Source organism: Pelophylax lessonae (assembly GCF_965119305.1).
Source record: "Pelophylax lessonae genome assembly, chromosome: 2".
Lineage (NCBI taxonomy): Eukaryota > Metazoa > Chordata > Amphibia > Anura > Ranidae > Pelophylax > Pelophylax lessonae.
In genome coordinates, this window is record NC_138769.1 from 639,864,998 (window position 1) to 639,874,506 (window position 9,509).

A 9,509-nucleotide genomic window follows, 5' to 3' on the forward strand; every position below is an offset into this window, starting at 1 on the left:
AACCATCAATATAAAAAGCACATTTGTACAGACCACCAATGTAAAGAAGGGGGGATTCTCCGCTGACCATTAATGTGAGATGATATTACAAATTTCAAAGGGCGTGAGCACGCGGTCATTCTGTTCCATACCAAGGACATCCCAGAGGATCCCCAGCAATAAACGCCATTTGAGTCCGGGCAACATCGCGATAGGGTGGCTGGATCACCCGTACCGTGTGGCTAAGTGGGGACAACGTCAGTAGCGGGAGGACCGGGTCTTGTGCCTTGGATATGTTGTTCGCATAAATACATCCGATTCCATGTGAGTGTGATTTTAACCTTTTAATAAAGCCTTGTTTGTACATATTACGCTATGGGTATCGTATCTGTTCCCCTTTTATGTGAGAGGAGAGGAGGAGGTGCTGCCTATATCCCTACTAGTTGGAGTGGAATCCTGAGGGGATCGCCATCCGGGAGTGGAGGATTATTGATTGAATAAAGCGCTAAACCCTAGCGTTAAGGGTACGTGTCCACTCTCAAGGGGGGGAGCACAGCGGTGAGGTGAAGGATATGATGGTTGCTGAGTGATCGATAAAGAAGTCTTGTGTTTCATCACACAACGAGTTTTCTATGCACCCATTCTTTCGTGTGACTTCACCCTGAGAATATTATGGACTTATGAACTTTAAGGCTTTATAACAATTCCCTACTTTGTTAGGCTGTTTGCATTTGCCATATACCTTCAACCTCGTCAGAGGCTGTCTTTAGCGCTGCTAGTGTTTATGTGTTCTGAGGCTCTTATACGCACCTTTTTTTATGTTATGTTTTGAGTATAGCAGCTGCTTCATTGGTTATATAGGCATATGAGTACATCTTGCTGCATTGCTAGATATATATGTTTGATCCTAGGAGTATTGCATACACATGAGCGCTGAGTGGGTGCAGTGGCGGAGCTAGACTTTTAAAACAGGGGTGGCAAAGGGGTGGCTAGGTATTATTTTGGGGGGTCAATATACAAAGTGTAATTTAGTGTCAGATTCGTCCACCGCAATGTCGCAGTCCCTCTAATAATCGCTGATCCCTGCCATAGTAAAGACAGGATACAGGTGGTGGTGATCAGAGGATACAGACAGGATACAGGTGGCGATCAGAGGATACAGACAGGATACAGGTGGCGATCAGAGGATACAGACAGGATACAGGTTTGCCCCCAATGATTATTGCAGAGTGCCACAGCAATACCCCCAATGATTATTGCAGAGTGCCACAGCAATGCTCCCAATGATTATTGCAGAGTGCCACAGCAATGCCCCCAATGATTATTGCAGAGTGCCACAGCCTTGCCCCCAATGATTATTGCAGAGTGCCACAGCCTTGCCCCCAATGATTATTGCAGAGTGCCACAGTAATGCCCCCAATGATTATTGCAGAGTGAGACAGCAATGCCCCCAATGATTATTGCAGAGTGCCACAGCCTTGCCCCCAATGATTATTTCAGAGTGCCACAGTAATGCCCCCAATGATTATTGCAGAGTGCCACAGCAATACCCCCAATGATTATTGCAGAGTGCCACAGCAATGCCCCCAATGATTATTGCAGAGTGCCACAGCAATGCCCCCAATGATTATTGCAGAGTGCCACAGCCTTGCCCCCAATGATTATTGCAGAGTGAGACAGCAATGCCCCCAATGATTATTGCAGAGTGAGACAGCAATGCCCCCAATGATTATTGCAGAGTGAGACAGCAATGCCCCCAATGATTATTGCAGAGTGAGACGGTAATGCCCCCAATGATTATTGCAGAGTGCCACAGCCACAGCATTTGCCCGCAATCATTGCAGAGTGCCAGCGTCCGTACCCCCCCCCCCCCCATGAGACCGGCTTACTTGCCTCACGGACGGACGGTCATCACAGCAGCTTCTCATCGGTCCACGGCTCCCTGCATCTTCTCAGTCCTCCCGCCGGCGCCTCCCCGACCATCCCACTGCTGATCCCACCACTGCCTGTGATTCCTCCGCTGCCAGCCATGCACCTGTCCAGGATCGGGGTGGCAGGGACTTTTTCTGGGGTGTCAATTGCCACCCCAGCTAACCCTCTGGCTCCGCCACTGAGTGGGTGGGATAAGGAATATTGTTTCTTTCTTGCTCCTTTTCTATTCAATGTCTGCTTTGCTTTTCTTTTTCTTTTCATTGCTGTTTGGTTTTTTTTTTTTTTTTTTTTCAATTAAATGATTATATAGAGCAGGGGTCTCCAAACTTTCTAAACAAAGGGCTAGTTTATTGTCCTTCAGACTTTAGAGGGGCTAAACTATGGCCAGCAATAGTGGAAATTTTCCCAGCATTACTGGGAGTCAACATTGCCACATTTGAAATTGGGGGGGGGGGGAGAAACAGTGCCCTATCATTGGAAGGAATAGTGCCCCCTTACTGGTGTCAGTGGGGGATATTGTGCCCCATTGTTGGTGTCAGTTGGCAGAATAGTGCATTATATTAGTGGGAAGAGTAGTGTCCCTAGGACCAGATAAAGGCAGGCAAAGGGTTGCAGTTTGAAGACCACTGATATAGAGCATGGGGGTATAAGAAAATTACCCCTTTGGGTGTCAAATACACTATGTACACCATTTTTTTAAATTTATAATTATCAACATTTCACTGATTACACTTATGTACCCTGAGTTGTAGATATATTATTTTATGCAGGGACATGACCATTTTTTTTAAGGGTTCTTCAGGGATAAAAGGGTTGAGAAAGGGGAAAATGTAAGCCGCCATTGCTAACCTATCCTACTGAATTTTCCAGTTGACTTTCAGAATCCCTGGCCTAGAACAAGTTTGCATGCTGGTTTGGAGTCTTTGACTTAGGTCTAAAACCAGAAACAATCAGGTCCTTCTTTGGCTATCCCAAAGACTGGACAGCAACGTAATCTCCATATAACAGGTTTGTTTAGAAGTATTCCGAAGGAGTCATTGAAACATACCACTGGGATTATAGGCTAAGATGTCTTAGAAGGATATTTTTTAAACTAGAGGGAGATAGAATCTACTTCACCTTAAATGCAGTTCTATGATTAGGGAGGATATAGCTTTTAAAACCCAAAACCGCAATCTAGAATTTCAAGTGCTTCTCGTTATTTACATATGTCCACCTCAGGTGACATAAAACGAACAAATCACAACAGCTTGTTTAAAATAACATGAGGTGAGGTGGAGCAATTATTTCCAAGCCGTCCAAAAACCGCTGATGCAGGCCTAATTCACATTACTAATGCAGTTACATATAAATGTGCACCACACCCAACAGCATGCCGAGATACAAAAAAAAGAAATTACCTCACTTAAAAACCATTATATTGTGTTCTTGTGTACTGGCAGATACAAACTCCCTCAGATGTTGTTCTTCTTAGCACAGCTTTGCTAATCCTCCCATGAGTGACGACAAAAACAGAACATTTTAATGATGATATACATCAGGAGTGTCAGTCACCATGGATGAGTCTGGGATTGTTAAAATCACGTGATTACAAGATGTCCTTGGGTTCTGCCATGTTTGAGACATGTAGGAATGTAGACTGACATCTCTGAGGCGAAATACAGAGACGGTTATTTTTCTAGCATCATTCCGAGCTCAAGACTTAGTCATGCTTTCTAAAATCTAAGTACACTGTTTTTATAGCAGACACAAAGACCTTTCTCCCGTGTTATGCAGCAAAGTTATGTCATGTATTCCTGTAATCCTATTCCCCTACAGCTGAAAGGTAAACTCATACCCTTCCTCTCAAACCAGTCAAACCCAACCTTAGTCAGCCCGTAGGCTAAAAAAGAACAGTTTTCAAAACTTGTATAGTGCCAACAACTTATACAGCGCTTTACATATCATATATATTCACGAGTCCCTGCCCTTAAGAAGCTTACATACCAAGGTCCATACTTTACATACTCCTAGGTCCAATTTACTTACCAGCCTGTTTTTTGAAATGTGGGAGGAAATCCATACAGGCACGGGAAGAACATTCAAACTTCATGCAGATTGTGTCTTGACTGGGATTTGAACCAGACGTTCCACTGCTACTAGGCAGAGGTACTAATCACTAGGCTCCTCTAAGAGATGGAAATTAGCACTGCTCTACATAAAACAATGTTGGGAGATAAGTCACATATTTATTATAGTTATATAATATATCCATGTTTAAGGTCAGTTATATATGTGACCATTATCCAGTATTGTAAACTGTAGGATTTAACCACTTTACCACCGGAGGATTTTGCTGTCTTCCGTCCAGGCCACTTTTTGCGATTCGGCGCTGTGCGACTTTAACTGACAATTGCGCGGTCGTGCGACGCTGTACCCAAACGAAATTTACGTCCTTTTTTTCCCACAAACAGAGCTTTCTTTTGGTGGTATTTGATCACCTGTGCGATTTTTACTTTTTGCGCTATAAACAAAAAAAGAGCGTTTATTTTGAAAAAATAACAATATTTTTAACATTTTTTTATATGAAATTCCCCCCAAAAAAGATGTAAAAAACAATTTTTAAAAAAATTTTTGGCCAATTTGTTTTCTGCTACCTATGTTTGGCAAAAAAAAATCGCAATAAGCGTATTTTGATTGGTTTGCGCAAAAGTTATTGCGTTTACTAACAAAGGGAAAGATTTGTCATTTTTGGTGTTTTTTTTTAACGCGTAATGGCGGCGATCTGCGATTTTTTTTTTTGTGGGACTGCGACATTGCGGCGGACAGATCGGACCCTTGACTGACATTTTTGACACTTTTGGGGGTACCAGTGACATTACTGCAGTAATCAGTGCTATATATATGCACTGTTACTGTAAAAATGACACTGGCAGGGAAGGGGTTAATTTTATTGGAGAGGGAGGGGTTAATGTATGCCTGGTGCTTAATGACGTGTAGGGGGGGAGGTGACTGTGTGAGTCATGGACAGATCGGATGTCCAGCTATGCTGAACAGTCCGATCTGTCACTCCCTGTCACTATGGAGATCCGCCCGCTTGTGTTTACACAGGCGGGCGGATCTCCACACTAGATCCCCGGCGATCGGGGCAGAGCAGCGGCGATCGCCACTGCTCCTCCCCTGGCCCGACTCCCGCTGTGAATGAAAACAGCGGGAGCGAGCCTCCGGCGGCGCGCAAGCGCCGCCCAGAAGGGGGAGTGTCTGACGATGTTAATACTACGTCGTCAGACGATAACGAACCACTTTGCCGCAGTAGTACTACCGTACTCGGTCGGCAAGTGGTTAAGGACTAACCCAAGAGATTATCAGAAAAAATATAAATCTAATTTGTATATGGTGTGTATACAGTATCTCACAGAAGTGAGTTCGCCCCTCACATTTTTGTAAATATTTTCTTGTGACAATCCTTTCATGTGACAACACTGCAGAAATCACACTTTGCTACAATGTAAAGAAGTAGTGAGTGTACAGCTTGTATAACAGTGTAAATTTGCTGTCCCCTCAAAATAACTCAATACACAGCTATTAATTGTCTAAACCTCTGGCAACAAAAGTGACTACACCCCTAAGTGAAAATGTCTAAATTGGGTCCAATTGGCCACTTTCCCATCCCGGTGTCATGTGACTCGTTAGTGTTACAAGGTCTGAGGTGTGAATGGGGAGCAGGTGCGTTAAATTTGGGGTTATCGCTCTCACTCTCTCTCATACTGGTCACTGGAAGTTCAACATGGCACCTCATGGCAAAGAACTCTCTGAGGATCTGGAAAAAAAGAATTGTTGCCTTACATAAAGATGGCCTAGGCTATGAGAAGATTGCCAAGACCCTAAAACTGAGCTGCAGCATGGTGGCCAAGACCATACAGTGGTTTAACAGGACAGGTTCCACTCAGAACAGGCCTCGCCATGGTCGACCAAAGAAGTTGAGTGCACATGCTCATCGTCCTATTCAGAGGTTGTCTTTGGGAAATAGACGTATGAGTGCTGCCAGCATTGCTGCAGGGGTTGAAGGGGTGGGGGGTCAGCCTGTCAGTGCACAGACCATACGCCACACACTGCATCAAATTGGTTTGCATGGCTGTCATCCCAGAAGGAAGCCTCTTTTAAAGATGATGCATAAGAAAGTCCGCAAACAGTTTACTGAAGACAAGCAGACTAAGGACATGGATTACTGGAATCATGTCCTGTGGTCTGATGAGACCAAGATGAACTTATTTGGTTCAGATGGTGTCAAGCGTGTGTGGCGGCAACCAGGTGAAGAGTACAAGGTCAAGTTTTCTTGCCTACAGTCAAGCATGGTGGTGGGAGTGTCATGGTCTGGGGCTGCATGAATGCTGCCAGCTTTGGGGAGCTACAGTTTATTGAGGGAACCATAAATGCCACCATGTACTGTGACTTACTGAAGCAGAGCATGATCTCCTCCCTTCGGAGACTGGGCCGCAGGGTAGTATTCCAACATGATAACCACCCCAAACACACCTCTAAGACTACCACTGCCTTGCTAAAGAAGCTGAGGGTAAAGGTGATGGACTGGCCAAGCAGGTCCCCAGACCTAAACCCTATTGAGCATCTGTGGTGCATCCTGAAACGGAAGGTGGAGGAGCAAAATGTCTCTAACATCCACCAGCTCCATGATGTCATCATGGAGGAGTGGAAGAGGACTCCAGTGGCAACCTGTGAAGCTCTGGTGAACTCCATGCCCAAGATGGTTAAGGCAGCCCTGGAGAATAATGGTGGCCACACAAAATATTGACAAATATTGACACTTTGGGCCCAATTGGGACATTTCCACTTAGGAAGTACTCACTTTTGTTGCTTGCGGTTTAGACATTAATAACTGTGCGTTGAGTTATTTTGAGGGGACAGCAAATTTACACAAGCTGTACACTCACTACTTTACATTGTAGCAAAGTATAATTTCTTCAGTGTTGTCACGTGAAAAGATATAATAAAATGTTTACAAAAATGTGAGTGGTGTACTTACTTTTGTGAGATACTGTATGTATAAATGTGTACATAGGTGTGTGCAGGCTATTGCATGAGCGTGTGCACCCCGAAAATATATATACACACGCTTTTTTTTTTTTTTTATAGGGGGGCTTTGCTGAAATATCAGGGGTCCAAGCAGTCTCAGATGCACTGGACAGTGAATGGGAAGTGCTCTGTACTGAGAATTCACAAACTGTTTACTATGCTTCAGTTTTGAATGAACACAGTGAATGAGTGGTACCGATCAGCCACTGTGTTCATTCAGAAAAGGAAGGGGTCTGTAAATGGCATATGTACCGAACCCCTTTCTCACTCTCCATCCTGAAACGATCCCCTACAGCAGCTGGCAGGAGAGGAGGGGAAGCCGTTGTTTAACCATTGATGATATAACTTTTTTTCTCAGCTTCTAAGGATATATTGAGATCTGCCATTTCATTGAATTACAGAAGCCTCTTGTGTAATTCATTAGTGTGCATTGCATTAAGCCAGCCCATTTGCACTAGAATGGATCAAAAAACGTGCAGCATTTTTGTCAGATGTGGCCCACAACAAAGCACAGTGGTGCATTACAATACACTTAGGTGTGCTGCAACGTATATGCGCTGTAGCTGTGTTGCCTTAGTGCCTTGGGTTGCCATTCAAAATAAATAGCAAGTAATGTGCAATGCAGTAACGCATATTGCTCGGCCCACTTTTGGGTAGTTGTAAAATAAGGGCGATTATGACTTGTGGGTAGGCTTACCGTGACTGTAGAAGTGGCTTGCTGCGACAGTGGGAGGCACATAATGATGACAGTTTGGTAGCTGTCACACCATGTAAACAACACAACCTGACATCATGCACCGTATATTTTACATGAATTTCCTTAAACACTTGACAAACAGGGAATTTTAGAAAATGTAATAAATTATAGGAATATTAGCACCTATGTTCCTATGTGTGTGATAAGGGTTTTTTTTTGTAATAGCTAGGACTCGTGTATGTAAAAGATGTGTTTTTGGGCACCTCCTTCTTTTTACCGATGGTTGTAACTGAGTGAATCAGAGGTATTCATTTCTAAACAAGTAACCATCATATCCATGTTAAAAAAAATGGAATAACTGTAATGATATGGTGACTAATTTTCAAAAGGTGGCTTATGAGTTTCCTTCCTGATGGGATTTTAAGTGATGGTGGAAAGGGGGACCACCGTCCTGTGCCTTTTTTTGCCAAATTTATCCAATATAGCGTAGTTTTGATTGGAAATGTACTAGTGACCTACTAATGGCGCTTTTCCACTGCATGGAACCGAACGGTTCGGTTCGCTTTTGTGCTTTTCCACTGCTGGTGCCGCATGGTAAGGTGTAGGAACGGTTCGGTACGGTATGGCGGCGCTTTTCCACTGCATGGAACCGAACGGTTTCGGCTCGCTTTTGTGCTTTTCCGCTGCTGGTACCGCATGGTACGGTGTAGGAACGGTTCGGTACGGTACGGCGATGCTTTTCCACTGCATGGAACCGAACGGTACGGCTCTCTAAAACAGTACCACCTCAATTGTGGTTCCAAGAGGTACCATACCGGTACCATATCCCACAATCCTTTGCATGCAGTCACTACTAGCCACTGATTGGTCAGAGAATCGTTGTTATCCCACCCACTTAACTTTAGTACTACTTTAGTGGAAAAGCAAACCGTACCGAACCGTTCCAACACCGTACCATGCGGTACCAGCAGTGGAAAAGTGTCATTATAGATCAGTTGATACCGTGGTAAGGACCCAAAGAGAAAATAAGCCTGTGCAGCAACTTATTCACCACCTACATAGTTGGCCGTTTCCAGATTGCTAGTAATGGCTTTCATCTTCTCTGTCCCTTCAGTCTTTACCATAAAGAATTTCTTGGCATTGCTACAGACCTCATGTACCAGATTCTGGTAACTGAATGCTGTACAAAGGCTTTTAGGGTGTTGTCAACACAATAATTTATAGCACTGCCCATGTATATAGTGTAAGTTATAGCTCTCCTTTCTTACACGCTGAAGGTGGAGCAGTTCATAATGAAAAGTAAAGCTGGTTATATGGGAATACATCATGGATTCCATATCTGTACAATGTGTTCCTACTTCAGCCTTTAAAGACCAGACATTAAATATTTGGCAAGGTGTTTTAGTACTGTACTCTGCCTTTCTGTAGCCTAAATTATTGGAAAACAAAGCTCACAGTGTCCAATGTCTGCCTGTGGTCAAATAAACAGATCTAAATCTGTTGGATGTACCAAACCAAACTTTTAAGATGAAATTTCCAGTAAATTCAATAATCGGAGTCATTGCCAGAACACCTTTGAAGCTATGCAAGTTGCTGAACATTCCTAGAAAGTTTTCACCCATTATGTAATTTTCAGAATGCTGAAAGCAAGGGGAGATATTTTTGGTAGACTTTTTTTTGGTAGATTAAGCTTGTAGTATGTGATATATATATATTTTTTTTTTCCCACTAGACAGTAGTGCAGGGAAAGAAGCGATCGGGTTTTATTGCTGTGTCTCTACTGGGAATACTTTACCTGGAGCTGGCCATACATGGTTTATATCTCAGCCAC